The sequence below is a fragment of the Armigeres subalbatus genome, chromosome 2, assembly GCF_024139115.2.
Source record: "Armigeres subalbatus isolate Guangzhou_Male chromosome 2, GZ_Asu_2, whole genome shotgun sequence".
NCBI lineage: Eukaryota > Metazoa > Arthropoda > Insecta > Diptera > Culicidae > Armigeres > Armigeres subalbatus.
The window spans coordinates 202,151,805-202,171,124 of record NC_085140.1 but is presented as its reverse complement, the minus strand read 5'-3'; the positions used below and the strand labels follow the sequence as shown (position 1 = coordinate 202,171,124).

General features: G+C 40.2%; 1 long non-coding RNA gene across 1 annotated transcript in view; it reads left to right on the top strand.

Moving 5' to 3' along the window:
* LOC134215761 (uncharacterized) overlaps positions 1 to 19,320 on the top strand; it is a 490,502-nt gene that overhangs the window by 461,739 nt on the left and 9,443 nt on the right. The gene's annotated exons all lie outside the window — the stretch shown is intronic.

Below are 19,320 nucleotides of genomic sequence, written 5' to 3'. Positions count from 1 at the left end.
GAAAATTTACAGGCCTACCCCCCCTACTGTGTCCTACCCCCTCAGGAAGGAGATGCTCCCATGCAAATTAAACACGAATTTCTGCATAACTCGACAATGAATCAAGCAAATGGAACCAAATTTGGTTTGTGCAAGTTTTTAAAGACAAGAAACGTTTCTGTCCCATACATACAAAAAAGAAATTTCTGCACAACTCTAGAACTAATCAAGCAAAGGGTACCAAATTTAGCATGTGGAGGTTTTTGAAGACAAGAAACGTTTCTATGGTAGTTTAAGCCCCTCCACTATCTGGAGAAGAGGTGTGCCATACAAATGAAAAAGAAATTTCTGCATAACTCGAGAACTAATCTGACAAATGGAATCAAATTTGTCATGCGAAAAAATTTGAAGAACAGAAACGTTTCGGTGGTAGTTCGTGACCTCTTCCTCTCTGGAAGGAGGGGTTCTCATACAAAAGAATCAGGTTTTATTTCTCTTTTATCTATCTCTATCTGGTGGAAACCAGAAGCGAGATCGAGTGTTGTAAAATACATTAATCTACCCAATTTATCTAAAACATCTGTGATCATCGATAATCTATCACTAGTCGCCACTTCTTTTGTCCAGATGCGTCCATCTTTTTTAGGACTATCCAATCATGTGAAGTCCATGGCCGATTCGAATGTCTTATAATTTTCTGGTCAAGCATTTTTGTAATCTGTCGCTGAACTTCCTCTCTATGACAGATATGCTAGCGATATTATTTTGTGTATATAGGAACGTCGTCTTTTGTAGTAATTTTATGCTTAACAGCATTTGTAAAGGTAAGTTGTTGACCTGAAAAATGTTTTGATAGTCAGCAATTAACTTTAATAAATCTTTTCTTCTTTATTCTTCTATTTTCTTCTACATATATGTTCAAATTATCAAGTCTTAGCTGACAATGGGTTTCTCCAAAGATATGGTGGATCGTATTTGAACCGATTGGAACCGGTGAACTGATTTGCCGAGTACCGGTTCAAGGGTCAATTTTGGGAAATAAGCAAATCCCATCATGCGGCGTATCAAACTTCACGATTTCAAAAGCTATACCATTTTATGGTAGTTTTGTACTTCCTGGACCGTATTTGAACCGATTGAATCATCAACATTTCCTTTCCTATCCCTAGTTACGGTAAAGATGGGCGTGGCCGGGAGTAGTAATCCTCATGCTTATGCCATTTTTATCTTAGATTACAATCAAGGGTAACTCCTCACCTTGATTTCCGATAGCAATCTGGATAAGGATTCCAAAAGAAACATGAGTATCACTAGTGTCCAATCTACGAAGTATACCGTAACAACGCTAACGCTAACGTATTTGAACCGATTGGAACCGGTAAACGTTTTAACCCAGACAAACAGACATAACACATTGAACATTCACTCATAAATTTCATCGTCGTACAAAAATGAACGACATTTGTTGTTTTCACTTAGTTGGGCAAATCACGAACCAGATGGCGCTAGTGAGCAAACGTCATACTCGAGCAAATCCGATGCGTGCACCACTTGTGACCGATTGACCAACTAATAATTATTTAAAATGGTCAGTAAATCAATTAACTATTAGAATTTCATGAGTGTTATGTCTGTTGGAGAAGTGGAGAATGTTGAAAGTGGAGAATGTTGAAAGCTTCCAATATCTTGGTAGCCAAATGGCGTCAGACGGCGGTACCAAGATCGACATAGGCGCACGGATCAAGAAAGCAAGGGCTGCCTTTGCGAGTTTAAGAAATATCTGGAAAAACAGGCAGATAAGTGAACGCACCAAAATACGAATTTTCAACTCTAACGTGAAATCTGTGCTGTTATACGCTAGCGAAACATGGTGTGTATCAGTGGAGAACACTCAACGGCTGCAGGTGTTCATTAACAGATGCCTGCGGTATATAATTCGGGCCTGGTGGCCTCACAACTGGATCTCAAACAACGAGCTCCATCGTCGTTGTCACCAGAGGCCGATAACAACAGAAATTCGGGATCGGAAGTGGGGCTGGGTCGGCCACACTCTACGTAGGGCGGAAACGAAATCTGTAAGCAAGCATTAGACTGGAACCCAGCGGGACATCGCAGCAGAGGCAGACCCAGAGGCTCATGGCGGCGAAGCCTCAATAAAGAAATAAAAGAAGTCGACCGAAATCTAACCTGGCAACAGGTTAAAGCGATAGCCGCTCAGGATGGAGATCTTTCAAGTCGGCCCTTTGCACCACCGGAGGTGTACAGGATCCATAACTCTAACTATGTCTGTTTTTCTGTGGTTTCACCATGAACCGGTTCAATGGACAATTTTGGAAAATAAGCAAGCCCCATCTTGCGGCATCAATTTCATGATTTCAAAAATTATAGCATTCTATGGTAATTTTGTACTTCCTTGACCGCATGTGGACCGTTTGGAACCGGTAAACTGATTTACCGAGTACCTGTTCAAGGGTCAATTTTGGGAAATAAGCAAACTCAAACCCAATGAGCAAACTTCATGATTTCAAAAGTTATGGGTTCTTATGGTATTTTTCTGCTTCCTGGACTATATTTGAACCGATAGGAATCGATAATAATTCAAGAATAAATTTTGGAAAATACGTAAATTCCATCATGCGGTATGGGACCTCATGATTGACATTTTTATGCTAGTTTAGTATTTCCAAGTTCATATTTGAACCGATTGGAATTAGTGGACAGGTGAGCTTGGGCACTTGCTCAGAGGTCAATTTTGGGAAATAAACACCGCATCCAGTTAGCTTTGCGAATAATACTGTCGCATTGCCAATCCGAAGATGGCGAGTTTCCTTCTCGATCAAGTCCAGGATGTTTTCGGGTGGAGAATATTATCGGCACCCTGGGTACAGTTTATGCAGTATAATTGTATCAAAAAATGAATACTAATGCTGTTATAAAGCAGAATCACCATCTTCGTCAAGCGGTCGCACAGACTGAATACTTAACAGTTAGTATGAGACAACGGGCAGGACATTTATACAACACACATTTGTACGAAAGTTTTCTCCTGACTAGGGCGGGAATCGAACCCACACTCCACAGCACTTGCGTCTAGACGATTGACGTAGCCAGCCGCACGGCCATGAAGCTCAAAATTGATGGGTATACAAAAGCTTTCAATGAATAACTGCAGTAATGGTCATAGAATACTAAGTTGAAAAGCGAGCCAAGATCCAGCTAGAATGTGGAGTTATTGAAAATGAAGAAGAAAATCATGTGTCATACCAAACATCATGTTTTCGAAAGTTATTGCATTATATGATACCTTTGTATTTTCTGGGTAACATTTTTCTTCATTCGACCAGTACAACCATTTCAATAGGTTCACATATTGTCCATGAAGAGAAAAACTACCCGTCTACCGGTTCCAATCGGTTCAAATACAATCCTTGAAGTACAAAACTACCATACCATAGATTACCATAACTTTAGAAATCATGGAGTATGATGGGTCGCATGATGGTATTCGCCTATTTCCGTGAAATGACCCGGTTCCGGCGGAACGTCCGAATTCCGGAATACAGGCCATATTTCGGACCGATTAAATACCTGATCAAATTTGGTATAGTTTATGCGTCGTTTCACTTCAAAATATCTAAAATAATAATTTCCGAAGTATGCGTTCTGGCTTATGGCCGAAATCCAACATCCATTTTAAATCCGAAATAACTCCGGTATCAAGTGACCAGTCCTGAAAATTCATAGAGCACCTGAAACTTGAATAAATTCCGCTTCTTTTGATTAAAGTTGCGAAAAAAAATGTCGAAAGACAAAAAAGTTACAGCCAAAAAGATTTTTATTTTCATTTTCAAAAGGGGGGTTGGTAACGGAAGGGTTTACACGGTTGTCCTTGCAAGTGTAAATGCCAGTATTAATAATCATTTGAGGTGACAGGCAGAATATCCTTTTTCAAATAAAACTAACCATCGTTTTCATCAGTTGGAAGATTGCCAACGGATACGATGGTATGTCATATAATGCCGTTTCATCATAATAATATTCGCTTGCTTGATCTTCATTGAAGTAAACATGTGCGTTCTCCTCTTCTATGTTTAAATTAGTTCTAAAGTCATCCAATCTGGCCGCTTCTTAGCTTCATTTCGAAAGTATGAAACCGTTCTTGGTCGATTGAAAAAGGGGTCCCAACAGGAACTGTTTGATTGGGTGGTTGGTTATGTGGTTGAAATTTGGTCGGATTTGGAAAGTAACTTTTAGAATAGGGAAAGTTCAGTTTAGGATCGGTTTATTAAACATTTCGGATTTCTCTGGTTTCAAAAATTAGTTTGCATACGGAAAGGTTTGAACAGAGGTTTTGTTGCAGCGGGAAAACCTTTGGAATAGCACTAGTATGAGGTGTTATGTTTCATTGTAATTTAGGTATATTTTGAACATAATTGAAATTACTTTCCTCTAAACATTACCTCAATGCGTCTTTTAAAGTTTTTTGCCCTAATTATGGGTCCTAGTGGAGGACGTAGACCTGTCATGAATACTTTCAACCCAATATCTTGGAAATAGTTCTGCTTGGCTCCCTTTATTTGAGCATCTCACTCATTATTTATTAACTGATTAACAAGTAGCGAGATTTATTTAATCTGGTTTGGTTTGGTTTGAAAGAGTTCGAAAAGATCTCGAGTAAGTGATCTCTTTTATCACTATAGTGGGATATTTGATTGATTTTTACTTCGTCCCACTCCAATGCAGTTCCGGATAATTATAATACGGTGTCCGCTTTCCCAATGATTTTTTCACGTATGGCACACATCAAAAGAAGGTGAATTTCTTGCCCGCTCCATGATCGGTATTATCCGATCGATGGATTTTATAAATTGGTGGCGCTTGAGGCGATTCCAGTCAAACGGTACCAAATCTCTCAATGTTGACGGTGTCTGGAGGCTTTTCAAAACTTCTTCCTCAGATGTTACCGTTCTACTTGAGGTCGCTTGTTGATTAGCGCACAGACGGCTTAACTGTACAGAAATGCGGGTCATGCAATTTGCGCATTATGGTTCGATGCACCCGTTTCAGATAAATCTTCTCCAATTGCACTAAGTCTCTGATGTCTAGTTTCAGTCATTGTCAATTTTTCCAGATCACTTTATCACTAAATCACCTGAAACACTTTCTTAAATACTGGTTTTAATTATAATTTGAGGTTATTCGAGTTTTAGAAGTATGAGAATTTGAAGGATAATTATAAAAAGTAAGATTTGTTAACTCACCCTAAGACCGATATGCGCTCGGCTCGGACCTGACTCGATGTCTTCGATGTGGCTGCGCTGGAAAAGCTTGGATTATCTGTCATGATGATCACTTAACACAATACTCGAATCTTTACTCGCAGCTTAGGATCACTGGGGAACTTGGGAAAAGTAGGTTTCCGGACTTTTTCTCGATTCTGGTTCAAATTGCGCAAAATACCAGAGACACAAGAAAAAAAATCCTATCTACTGCGCTTTATTTCCATTCTGATTTCAAGAAACCTACCTAGGCCCTAAATACACTACATCAGCAGTTTGCCCGATCAGGCAATCGGGTTTTGAAGTCCATTTCCACGTTTCCTATGTGCAGCGTAAGCGGTTCTGGTGTTGGTCGACGTGTTGCTATTTGTGGTGTACCTTGGTGTCGAGTTCCGGAATGCTTGCGTCTGCGTCTTTACCATGGAATGGTACTTTAGGTGTCGGCATCCGATGAATGGTGTCGAAGTTCACGTGGTTGTGTCGTTAGCTTATGTATTACTAAATATAGCATCTCGTAGTTTTCGCATGCATGACCCTTTATTAAGACCAATGCTTGAAAATACTCGACCAACATTTGAAAAGGACGTAACCGCCAGAATAATTTCTTTCCTATTCTTTGTCTATGTATATAGCTATCCCCAGCAACCAAAACTTTGGATAAGAGGGGATGTTTTGGCTTAATCAGCTTTCACTTTAAGTACATTATTGTATGGTAGGAGCGCAAAAGTGAACTTTGAAGCTCCGTTAAGATGCTTGGAACTCAATGTGAACCAAAAGTGAACCAATTGGTTCGGTTAGGAGCAAATTTAAGTAAAATCTGAACTTTTGGTTGCTTGGGAATGTATCAAGAAATCTGAAAGAATAAATTTTGGTTGTTACGCCCTTTTACTTTTCATTATTTTTTCTGTGTATGCTGAACGTGGCTGGGTTCGATTCCCGAGCAGATCTAGCAAATTTTCTCGACTTCCCTGGGCATAAAAATCTTCTTCTTCTTCTTCTTCTTATTGGCATTACATCCCCACACTGGGACAGAGCCGCCTCGCAGCTTAGTGTTCATTAAGCACTTCCACAGTTATTAACTGCGAGGTTTCTAAGCCAGGTTACCATTTTTGCATTCGTATATCATGAGGCTAGGCACGATGACACTTTCATGCCCAGGGAAGTCGAGACAATTTCCAATCCGAAAATTGCCTAGACCGGCACCGGGAATCGAACCCAGCCACCCTCAGCATGGTCTTGCTTTGTAGCCGCGCGTCTTACCGCACGGCTAAGGAGGGCCCCTGGGCATAAAAGTATCATGATGAACGATTGTTCAAATGGTTTCTTGGCTTAAAACTGGGTGGGCTTCATGGCCGTGCGGTTAGCGACATCAATCGTCTACCTGCATGTGCTATTAGACTGGCCCAGGAAACAAAAAGTTGACTAATTCCATGGGGCACCCCCCAGAATTGTGTCTTTGGGTGAGAAAATCAATCTCTGAAAATTTCAGCTCAATCCCTTGTTGCGTAAGCTGACGCATTTGATTTGAAGTTTGTATGGGGATTTCAGCCAAATGTATAGGAAAATACACCTCCGTTACTCATTCGATCTGGAAATTGGTTACGATTGTTCGATTGACCTCAGAATTGCAAAAACGGCAGTTGGTATGCTACAGAACAATTTCACAGAACATTGTATGATGATTAAATGAACTTTTATATAGGTTTCGGCTAATGCGATTCGATCAATAAATCCAAAAATACACAATTCAGCTCCTAATAAATCAGCCGATAACTATATAAAAGTTTATTTAATCATCATACAATGTTCTGTGAAATTGTTCTGTAGCATACCAACTGCCGTTTTTGCAATTCTGAGGTCAATCGAACAATCGTAACCAATTTCCAGATCGAATGAGTAACGGAGGTGTATTTTCCTATACATTTTGGCTGAAATCCCCATACAAACTTCAAATCAAATGCGCCAGCTTATGCAACAAGCGATTGAGCTGAAATTTTCAGAGATTGATTTTCTCACCCAAAGACACAATTCTGGGGGGTGCCCCGTGGAATTCGACAACATTTTTTCTCCTCATACTAAGCTGGGCCAGTCTAATGTGCTATGGAGTGTACGTTCGAAACATTTCGTGATCGAAAAATTCTCCACTGGTCGAAGACGGTGTTTCTGTCTTATCGGAACCTCGCAGCTAATAAATGTGGAAGTGCTGAATAAACACGTAGCTGCGAGGCGGCAATATTCTAGTGGGAGATGGAATAATATTAAGAATAAGAAGAATACCCGGCAACACTTCCAAAATTCGCCCAGATTGTCTTGGATGCCGCCTATCCAACAAATTAGCAGTTGGCCGGGACGTAAAACTCTCCGCTGTTGGACGAAAAGCGTCGGGTGGTAAGAAGGAAGGCCCAATGTTTCCCCTAGAAAAGTAAATGTGTTGCATCTTTACAAAATGAAACCCAGAATAATCCACCTAGCGGCGATGGTGCCTTTCTCGTGTAATATAAAACTGGCTGTGCGTACCCGGCCTTGTTCGGGATTGGCACTTTCATTTCGCAGCTCTTGGGACTGCCAATTTTATTTCGCTAAAACCAGTTGGTAAATGGGATTATCGTGTTTTGTTGTTGATACTTCTCAGTTGATGAGAAGATTAAAAGATTGGTTAAAGAGTATTTGATAGTTAAAAGAAGGTAGATATGTATCACTTTTAAAAACATTATTGCCGGCAAATAAATTCTTGTTATATTCAAGGAAACTATATTACCGAAAAAAAGATCTTTACCGAAACTCATATTCGGAGAATTTCAATTTTGAGGAATTGTTATTTTCGAGGAAATGTCATATTTGGGGAATTGTCATATTCGGGAAATGTCATATTCGGGGAAACATAATTTTCGAGGAAACGTATGTTATTTTCGGGAAATGTCACTTCGAGGAAATGTCATTTTCGGAGAAATGTCACTTTCTGGGTAATGTCAGTTTTTAAGGGATGACATATTCGATAATCGGTACGGAGAGCCTTCACTCCGCTACCAATGACAACGGCCTACGGTTAGTAATTTTTACTGCTGCCAGAAGGATGGCCATCAGTAGCACCTACTTTGCACGAAAGAACATCCGAAAGCACACCTGGAGACACCCAAATGGTGAAACTTGCAATCAGATAGACCATGTTCTGGTGGATGGGCGCTATCGGATGTTATCGATGTGCGGACATTCAGAAGTCCGAACATTGACTCTGATCACTGCTTCGTACTCAATAAAATTCGATCACGATTGTCAACTGTATCGGACGAAAGATCACAGCGAACGATGCGTTACAATATCCAGCGATTGTCGGCGGAAGGAGTATCGGCTGAGTACCGCTAGCAGCTCGACGAACGGATAAGTGCAATTAACGTTAGTGACATCATTAACGATCTATTGGTGCCGATCCATGAAGCTTTTAGCATAACAGCACGAGAAATGGTAGGCACTGCACAGAGGCGATCCATGACGGGTTGGTTCGAGGTGGAGTGTCAGAGAGTGACAGACGAGAAGAACATTGCCTGAAGCTGGATGTTAGTTTCAGGTACCTGATTGAATAGAGATCGGTACAATGAAGCAAGAGCAACCGAAAAACGAATCTACCGCAGGAACAAAAAATAGTACGAAGAACAAGTGGTTAGTGAGGCGCAGGAAAAAATGAAGCAGAACGATATGCGGAGGTTTTATGAGTCTGTCAATGCCGTGCGGAGAAAGACAGCGCCATCTCCCGTCATGTGCAACGACCAACAAGAGAATTTGCTGACGGATGAAACCGAAGTCGCTGCCAGGTGGAAGCAACACTTCGAGACATTGTTGAATGGAGGAAATGACGGTGCATCGGTGAACAGAATAAATATTAGCGACGATGGACAAGCTGTGGAGTCACCTACACTAGATGAGGTTAAAAAAGCTGTCAAAGAGCTGAAAAACAATAAGGCTGCGGGGAAGGACCAGCTCCAGGCTGAACTTCTCAAACATGGCAGTGAGCAGCTTTATGAAGTTCTGCACCATCTTCTTCTTATCTTCTTATTGGCATTACATCCCCACACTGGGACAGAGCCGCCTCGCAGCTTAGTGTTCATTGAGCACTTCCACAGTTATTAACTGCGAGGTTTGTAAGCCAAGTTACCATTTTTGCATTTGTATATCATGAGGCTAACACGATGATACTTTTATGCCCAGGGAAGTGGAGACAATTTCCAATCCGAAAATTGCCTAGACCGGCACCGGGAATCGAACCCAGCCACCCTCAGCATGGTCTTGCTTTGTAGCCGCGCGTCTTACTGCACGGCTAAGGAGAGCCCATATTATGTCGAAAATATGGGAAGACGAGGAAATGCCTGCTAGCTGGTTGGACGGCCTCATTTGCCCTCTCTTTAAGAAAGGGCACAGACTGGAGTGCGCCAATTACCGAGGAATAACCCTCCTTAATTCGGCGTACAAAATTATGTCCCGTATTCTGTTCAACAGATTGAGACCGCTTGAAGAGTCCTTCGTCGGCGAATACCAAGCGGGTTTTCGTGAGGGCCGATCAACGACGGATCAAATGTTTACCCTGAGACAAATCCTTGATAAATTCCGGGAGTACAACTTGCAGACACATTATCTGTTTATTGATTTCAAGGCGGCGTACGATTCAGTGAAACGGAATGAATTATGGCAAATTATGCTTGAACATGGTTTTCCGGCGAAACTGATACGGCTGATTCGTATAACGTTGGACGGATCGAAATCAAGTGTAAGGGTTGCGGATGAAATATCGACGTCATTTGTTACCTTAGATGGATTAAAGCAGGGTGATGCACTCTCGAACCTACTGTTCAATATAGCGCTTGAGGGAGCGATTAGGAGAGCTGGTGTGCAAAGAAGCGGTACCATCATCACAAAATCGCATATGCTCCTGGGATTTGCGGACGATATCGATATTATCGGAATTGTTCGCCGTGCCGTGGAAGAGGCTTTTGTGCCTTTTAAGAGGGAGACAGCGAGGATTGGACTCACGATCAATACCAGCAAAACGAAGTACATGGTCGCTGGCAATCAACGTGGGTTCATTAGTGGTGGTGGTAGCGAAATAGTGCTGGATGGTGAAAAATTTGAAGTGGTAGAAGAATGTGTGTATCTTGGAACATTAGTGACGTGCGATAATGATGTTACCCGCGAGGTGAAAAGGCGTATTGCAGCTGCAAATAGGGCCTATTACGGACTTCGTAACCAGCTTAAGTCCCGTAGTCTGCAAACGAAAACAAAACTCGCGCTGTATACTACTCTGATTCTTCCGGTGGCTTTATACGGCCATGAGACATGGACGTTAAAGGAGGCTGATCGGAGAGCTCTCGGAGCGTAAGGTGCTGCGGACAATACTCGGCGGTAAACAGGAGAACGGTATCTGGCGGCGTCGCATGAATCATGAATTGTACCAGGTGTATAAAGGGCTGGATATTATTAAGCTTATACAACACGGCAGACTACGGTGGGCTGGTCACGTTGTTCGTATGCCGGAAGAACGTCAAGCGAAGATAATATTTAGTAGAGAACCCGGAAGAGGCCGCAGGCTTCGTGAAAGGCCGCGTACACGATGGCTTTTTGCAGTTGAAGAGGACCTGAGGGCGCTCAATGTTCAGGGCGACTGGAAGCGATTGGCCCAGGATCGAGTCCAGTGGAGGTTCATCGAAGAGCTGTAGCCCATCAAGTATCAAGTAAGTATATTCGAGGAATTGCCATTTCATTTCCGGAGAAATGTTTTCAAGGATACGATACTTGCGGAAAATGTTATTTTCGGAAAAAATGTTTATTTTTTATTAGGAAAAACCTAACTAAAGAATAGGAGTAATTTAAAGTAATTCTCGCTGAGACCGGGCCACCATTTGCATGAGGTTCTTAACTCTTTACAACCCAATTTTTTTTCGTTCAAAATCACTATTTTGCTTTCTAAAATCGATCTTAACACGGTTTGAGCGTTAAAAATTTTAATTCGCAATTTTATCAATTTCACACTTTGATTTTTTTATAATTTTGTTTTTCAAGTCTTTTATCCAATCAAATAGTTTCTTAAATCTATTGACCGTTTTTGATTTTTAAACATATTAAGAGTTTGAAAATTCCTATCCAATGCTGACTAATTTAAATTTTTTAATTTTCAGAAGTGATTTTTTATTTTCCGTGTAATGAGTTGGATAAATATTTTAGCGTGTAACATTTACCACTATAACCTTCTATTGAATAAGGTTGGTTTAAGAAAAATACTAAACTACAAAAATTTCGCGCTTCAAAGGTATACGAGCGAAAAGGCGGAAGAACAAAATATTACTCCATTTTCAATATTATTTTTAACTTTTATAAAAATTGACACTTTTAAACATGCATTGAAGACAATTAATTGCATATTATTCGGCAACTCGGCCGTACAAAAAACTATTTGTTGTTAAATATCTTGACTGTGCATATGCACAGCACATGTTTCGAAATGGATAAATTGATATAAAATTTGCGAAAAAGAATTCACGTGTCTTGGAAGGACTCGAACTCTATGATGGCTTTTCCGCAAACGTGACCTTTAAGTGGTCTTGTTGTGTAGGGGTTATGGACACGTGGATTCTTTTTCGCAAATTTTATATCAATTTGTCCATTTCAAAACATGTGCTGTGCATATGCACAACCAAGATATTTAACAAAAAAATGCATTAAAGTTTATATTATTGATCAACATCAAAAACTTGTCGCAATCTGATCAATTAAAAATTACAATAAAAGGTCTTGGGCACTAGAGGGTTAAAAATAAAAAAAATATATTCATTCGAAAGCTTTCGGCGAGTATATTAAGGATTCGAATTAAATTCTTCAGAAAGATGAACCTCTCGTTAGTTATACACGAAATCATTTTTATGGACCCCTCGATTTTTGTCAATTCTTGACTCACCAAATCTGTCATAACTCCAACATTTCTCTACCGATCATAGAGATCAGCATATCGTTGGAAAGAATGTGTCCCCAATATGCAATAATAAAAATGGGAGCAGCTATATTGAATTTGGCAACCATCTTGGATTTCTTTTGAAATCTATTTTCAGCCTGGATGGCAACCACCGATTTTGAATATTAGTACATCGAGTATTAAGCTTTTCAATCGGACCTAAGCTTTTGATATAGTATTGATTGTAGAACAAAACACCTCGTTACAAAACTTCCATCCAGCTTTATGCCATACTTAACCTAATTACACCCAAGTCAAATCAAATGCAAATTAGTTTTCATTATTATAAATTGTACAAGTACAGAAAATATATTAGGAAGTCAAGGCAAACGCTACAGGTTGAACTGTTTATCCTACTTGATAAGCAGAATCTGTTTGAAATATGAAGAAGACTAGTTTACCCTACATCTTTCATATTTTAAACATATTACTGTAGACAATGATTTTTACTGCCTATTGTCTTTTATGGACAGTGACTGACTGAACATAAATTACTATCGTTTGTGATAAATAGTTTCTCTCTTCTCATACGGTAACTAATGTGTATTCAATGAATGATTAGTTCGGTCTAATGTTCTCTGGTTAGTTTGTTCGTTGTCAAGTCAATTCACTTTAGATTACGCGTTTAAAACCATCTTCCATCATTTTCAAGACATTCTGAAAACTTCTTAAATGCCAAAGCACCTGTCAATTGCCTTTCCTCACTAAGGCCACAATACCCATTACGGTACATCAACGAAAATACTCATTCAGTTTGATAGCCATCACTACTGTTGCGCCCGAAATCTATTCCCATTGACTACTCATTCAACCCGAACTTAAATTGGATGACATCAACATCAACAAGAGGCACCGACGGAGAGGGTAGCGCAATGCTTTACCCCCGACTTACTCGTCACTAACTGTACTCCGATCCGGCGGCTAGGACGACCGCGAACTGAACACACCATGAACTTCCATCGATATAAAAATGCACATAAATAGCGTTTAAGAGTCCATTTGTTTTTATTACGAATAAAGGCGATGAGCAGCTGCCGCGAGACCCCCTTCTGAGCCTTACCCCAAAAAAAGCAGTCGTTCTTGTAGCGAAAGCGAATCTTTGCCTTTGGCCTGTGTCGCCTGAACTACGTACACATGCACTTTCCAAGAGAGAAGGAAGCGAGGCTTCACAACCATTTTGGCTGGCGTGCAATTGGCAAAGCATTAAAGCGATGACGACCCCAGCGTGGATAGCAGTGTAGGTACCTACTTCGCAGCCTGTAGGACCAAGCGCTAACATTATTTCGAAAATGGTCCGGGTGGCCCTTCTGCCATGTTGTAAGCAAGTCGGAAAAAACTAAAACCGACCAGGCCAACATTACAGCAGAATGAGTCTCAGGTGTCCTTTTTCTTAATAGTTTTGCAAAATTCAATTGATAATGGCTCCGCTACGGGACGGGAGCCGGATCTTGGTCTCCGTGTGTTCCGACGAAACCGGGAGACGGTCGATGTGACAATAAAGACAACAGGTCCAGTGGGATCTTGGCAAGGTCTTTCAATTCAAAGGTTTATGCGACCGTGTGGAAGTCGCCGCAAAAGTGCACCATGAGGCCAGTACCACATGGAGAGATTCGCCCGATGACAACTTTCTCCTACGAAAGCCGGCAGCGCCAAACAACATTATCAAGGGTGGCAGCCGGAAGGCATCCGCGACAAGCCAATTTATATGGTGAATTTTTAATACCTGTAATGCTTCTGCTCTGACATCTTTATGATTTTATCATAGTTAATGAAAGCGGACAGTCTCCAAAGGGACTGACTCCTGGAAAACCGTTGTACAAGGACGGATGGGAAAAATTTCAGCAAAAATTGAATCCTCTTCGATCCAAATATAGGTACAGAAGCAAAACGGGCGCACTTGAATCGGACTCAACTGACACAGGCTGCGATGATGGGACGATCCAACACAAAACGAACATCGGAAAAGCAGCTTTTTCGTTGAAATTCATCACACAAACCACTTTTCCATTCTCCAGCCAACGTCAGTTCAATATCAAGAGAACGACAACATACTGTACTGACTGCCCTGATGATTGCTGTCGGCAATGGACGGCGAGCAACACAGTGCACAGAGCAGTCCGCCAGTCAGTCGAGGTTCTCATGTTCATCTCATTGGTAATGTGTGCACATAAAACGATTTCGAATTGATTGTATAGAATTATCGGTTGGCATGTGCTGTACAATGTTCGTTCTCTCATATCCCCGGAATCCATGGAAGGGACAGTATTATTCCGACTAATAACCTTTGGAGAATGGAATCGTGGGCACCTTTCTGTCAGAAGAGAAGGCGCTATGAAGCCATTATTGCTGTTTAAAGATAGATTTGACGAGTCGGGTGTAGAGAATATTGTACAGATTGACTGAGAATCAATTGTGTGGGAATGAAAGAATGTATGCCAAAAATGGGGAATAGCGTGTGAATTGAATCATCATAGGTACTAAGTTGCATGTATGAGTTTTAGGTATCTACGGTTCGGATGAAGAGAACGGATTGGACACTTCAGTATTGCACACACAAAAAATCACGGCATTTGTGATAACTCTTGGACTTGTTCCAAATTGCTTTCAAAATCTCACTATTTCGCCAAAGAATTCCCAAAGATTATTCAAACCAATTTATCGTTTATAATCCAATGTTTGAGTTTGTTCTGACCTCACTGGAGTTTCAAGAGTGAGTAACTGTCCCAGACTGGCGTGCCATATAGTCGACGCGACATGACGAAAAATGACGACGTTCTGTCCCAGGTTCTGTGATCAGACGAAATGTCAAACCAGGGCTGACAATAGTTACCGTCGCCGTTCATAATACCACAGTAGCGACGAGTTGTAATGTCTTCAATGCTACACGTCGCATCGTCGTTGACGCACACGACACGCACACGACACCAAAGCACGAAGACTTCTTACTATTATTTTTCAAGCGGCTGCTGCCACTTAAATATTTCTTCAAACCTTTGCAATAATGAATTTGACGGGGTCCTTGTTAGCCGTGCGGTAAGATGCGCGACTACAAAGCAAGACTATGCTGGAGGAGGCTGGGTTCGATTCCCGGTCCGGTGTTGGAAATTTTTGGGTTGGGAATTGTCTCGACTTCCCTGGGCTTAAAAGTATCCTTGTGTTAGCCTCATGATATACGAATGCAAAAATGGTAACTTGGCCTTGAAACCTCGCAGTTAATCAACGTTTAAAAGAGTTAAAATTGTTTTCGATATATTTATGTTATCAAAGTTCCTACTATTTGTTCATTTGAGAGGTCATGCTGGTCAGTCCGTCTATAGTGACGTGCAATCAATTATGTGAAGAAGCGACTACGAAAATTGTCATGACTTTTGGTTGCGCGACTATCTTCGTAGGCGGCACGAAGGAACCGAATGGGTGTTGCGCTGTTCAATGTTATGACGAAGAATATATTTTTTCGTTTTTTTCATACGACGAGAAAGACTTTTGTCAGCCCTATGTCAAACTACTTTGGCACCTTCTTCTTTTTTGTCGTACGATTTCAAAGAGTTTTGAGTGCTGACAGCCCCTCGAAGCCTCCTCGAAGGCCCCTTTTTAAATCACAAAAAAATATCAAAAATTAATATGCTAAATATTTTAGGCATAACATGTTTAAGACGAAAAATAATTTGTTATGCATTTGGTTCATTCATATGGCTAAAGATGTCGTTTGACTAAACAGGTAGTTTGGTCGAAAAAGTGGTTTTGCCGAATAGATCATTTAATCAAATAGGCTGTTTGGTCGAAATGGTCGATGGATTGAAAAGGACATTTGGCCAAATGAGTTATAATGCTGAAAAAGTTAATTGGCCGAACAAGTCTAACGACTGAAAATGGCCGAATATGTCACGGATGCTACTCCGTTATTGATTGGCCAGCTGTAATTACATAAAGAACCAATATCATTTTTGAAGCTAACATCATCTTCAGTGTGTAAGAATTCACTACCCAAAATTAAGCAATCCCGGTAAATTGGGTAACAGATAGGAAAATGGTGACAAGATTCTAGGTTTAATGGAATCCAACTGCACTTCAACGAGAAATCACTGGGATATTGGATACATGTATTAGGGATTGTATCAAGCAGTACTGGAAAAGGTCATGATCGTCATAAAACAACGGGCAAAACGCCTTTTTCTATCTCAAGCGACAAAATGAAAATATAGTTGGCTCTCGGATCAAGTTTGTATGAAAAGCACTCATGGACGGATGTTGTGCTTTGATTTAAAATTAAAATGCCTATATTATTTAAAAAGATATATACATAGAACAATGACTAATCAATTAATTTTATCACATTTATTTAATCCACCGATTTGAATGTGGAAATAAACACAATAGTAAGGCAGATATTGTACACATTCATGCCCTGTGACAGAATACAATTGGTAAGATTTTGTTAACATAGCTTTAATCCTTTACGTTTCAATAGATAATAAGAGAGGCAGATATGTAAAAATCGCGCGACATCTCCGATTGAAATTAAGAAATTTCAGTGCTGGTAGCAAGGTTAACGGCATGGTGGATGTAGCGAACAGTTTATTAGAGCTTAAACGAAAACAGAATCGAGCGCACATTAGTTAAAGAATTTACCGACTGCAAAAAGCAGACCAAGATATTTCGATGATTTCGATGATCGTGCGATCGTTCAGCGTGCTGTAGGAACACGATTGGACGCGAACTCGTTTTGCCCAACCACGGTGGCTAAAAACCTCTCTCTCTGAATCTAAATGCGCCTCGTTGTCAGGTTAGGTTTAGTTATTTTTTGTTTCTTCGGGGTGTACAAATTATGAGCATAATGGAACATACACACGATCAAGCAGTTTGACCAACATTGACTCCACCTCTCGTTTATTCAAACATCCATAAAGTTTTACCAACAGCGGCACGAACAATAAATTTATTCGACCAACAATATCACACACGAACGACTGAAGCGCCAACTTGAGCACCAACCATCAAAAAATATATGGGGGTTTGTGCAACTTCACTACAAATGCTCAAACATGTTCGGCGAACCTTGGCTCCACCCCCGACAACTCAAACCAAAATCAAACCGTTTTATTTTTTTCCAACCGAGCCGCCAACTGTCAAATGGTTGTTCGAACAACTTCACACATGTTCAAGCAAAGCAGCAACCGAAGCGTTTTCTTGGGGGTGGCGTTAATGTTCGTTAAACTGCTTGACTGGTGTGTACGCTGCATAACGAGCCATTCACTAGCATGAGCCGTATTTTCAATCGATGAGCTTCTGAATTTGACTTTGACACCTCTCTCGTTCCAATCTTCGGAAAAAAGTTTTGCCGAATACTTGTCGCTCCAAAAACAAATACCCTTTGATAGAGCAGGATAATTAATCAAGTGTACTTGAATTGTAAAATTGTAATAGAATTAAGACATTTAGTATCTGCTGTTGGAAATGGTAAATTCTGTTAAAGACAAAAAAAGAAAATGTGATTTAGCCTAATGGCGTCTTCGATACATTTTATCAGTAAGTCGATGCGCTTTTTGGAGGTATTCAGCCTTATGATCATTCCCCCTGAAAGTGAGATGAAAAATTTATTTTTTCACTTTACAACATGCAAGGTATATGTCTTCGCGAGAGTTGTAGCAAAAGTTCTCCTGAAAAACTTTGTCGAAGACACCAAGTTCGTAATTTCATTACTTTTGGAGATTTATTGCTTTTTATGCCAACAAGCTTTGAACATGTTTGATGTAAGCAAACGAGCAAATGGAGACGCATGGTGTATTTGTTCATCAACTCCTTGCGATGGGAGATTGATTTCTGCTTTTCATAGTATGAAATGGATTTTGATGAAGCATTCCTTACACTCGCTTACAGCTCAACAATTCAGATATTAATGTATAGTTCATTCCTTGTATTTTGTTATGCGTATGAGATCGACTGCCACAATTTGCCTGTTGTCGAGTTGTAGGTCAATCCAATATTACTAAAAAAATAATGAAACCATTATAACTTTTTCATTTTTCAAATTTTTAGGTTGCAATAGCCACCAAACCGCTATTTTTAGTATTATCTAAAACTTACTGGAACATACTAAAATGTAGAAATGGAAATGTAAAAGATATAATGCAAAAAACATTTTAAAGGGTTTGTCAGCATAAAACGTATAAAATATCCAAAAGTAACAGAATATCAAATTTGGTGCCTGCGACAAAGTTCTTCAGGTAAACTCTTGTTAAAACTTTCATAAAGAATCAAACATTCTTCTTCTTCTCCATGGCTCTACATTCCAACTGGAATTTGGCCTAGCTTTTCAACTTAGTATACTATTAGCATTTTCTAATTGAAAGCTTTTCTATGCCCGCCAATGCATATGAATATTTATCTTGTGTGGCAAGTACAATGGATACACTATGCCCAGGGTATCGAGAATGTTTCCAACCCGAAAACATCCTAGACCGGACCAAGAATTAAACTCGCCAACTCCGGATTGGCAATCCTACGCCTTTGCTCGCAAGGCTACTGAAGAATCAAACATTATATGGTGTGAAATGGAGAAAATAAATTTTTAATTTCATTTTTAGGGGGATTGATCAGTAAGCTAAATACCTTCAAAGAAGCGCATTAACTTACGGATAAAATATCCCGAAGACATCATTACGCTAAATTGCACAATAAAGGTACTATGAAATAAATGCACTAAAACACGATTTAAACCACCAAATCAACCAAATTAACCAACCAAATCAAAAACTCGAAACACGTTCATTCACGAACTTATTCATTTTCTTTCCGAATGCAGGAAACACCCGGACCATGCAAAGGTTTCGCGACTGATACGAAAAAAAAATCAATTTACGATTTCCGTTTAGCCCTACGATTTAATTGGCCGAAAAAGCAAGAGTCATTCGGCCGAAAATGTAATGTTATCGAACACGTAATTTTACCGGGAGGTCGTTAAACCGAAAATGTCATTTGGCCGATAATGACGTTTGACCGAAATAGTCGTTAACCTGGAAGGACCATTTGACCGAAAATGTCATTCGGCCGAACGAATCGTATGACTGT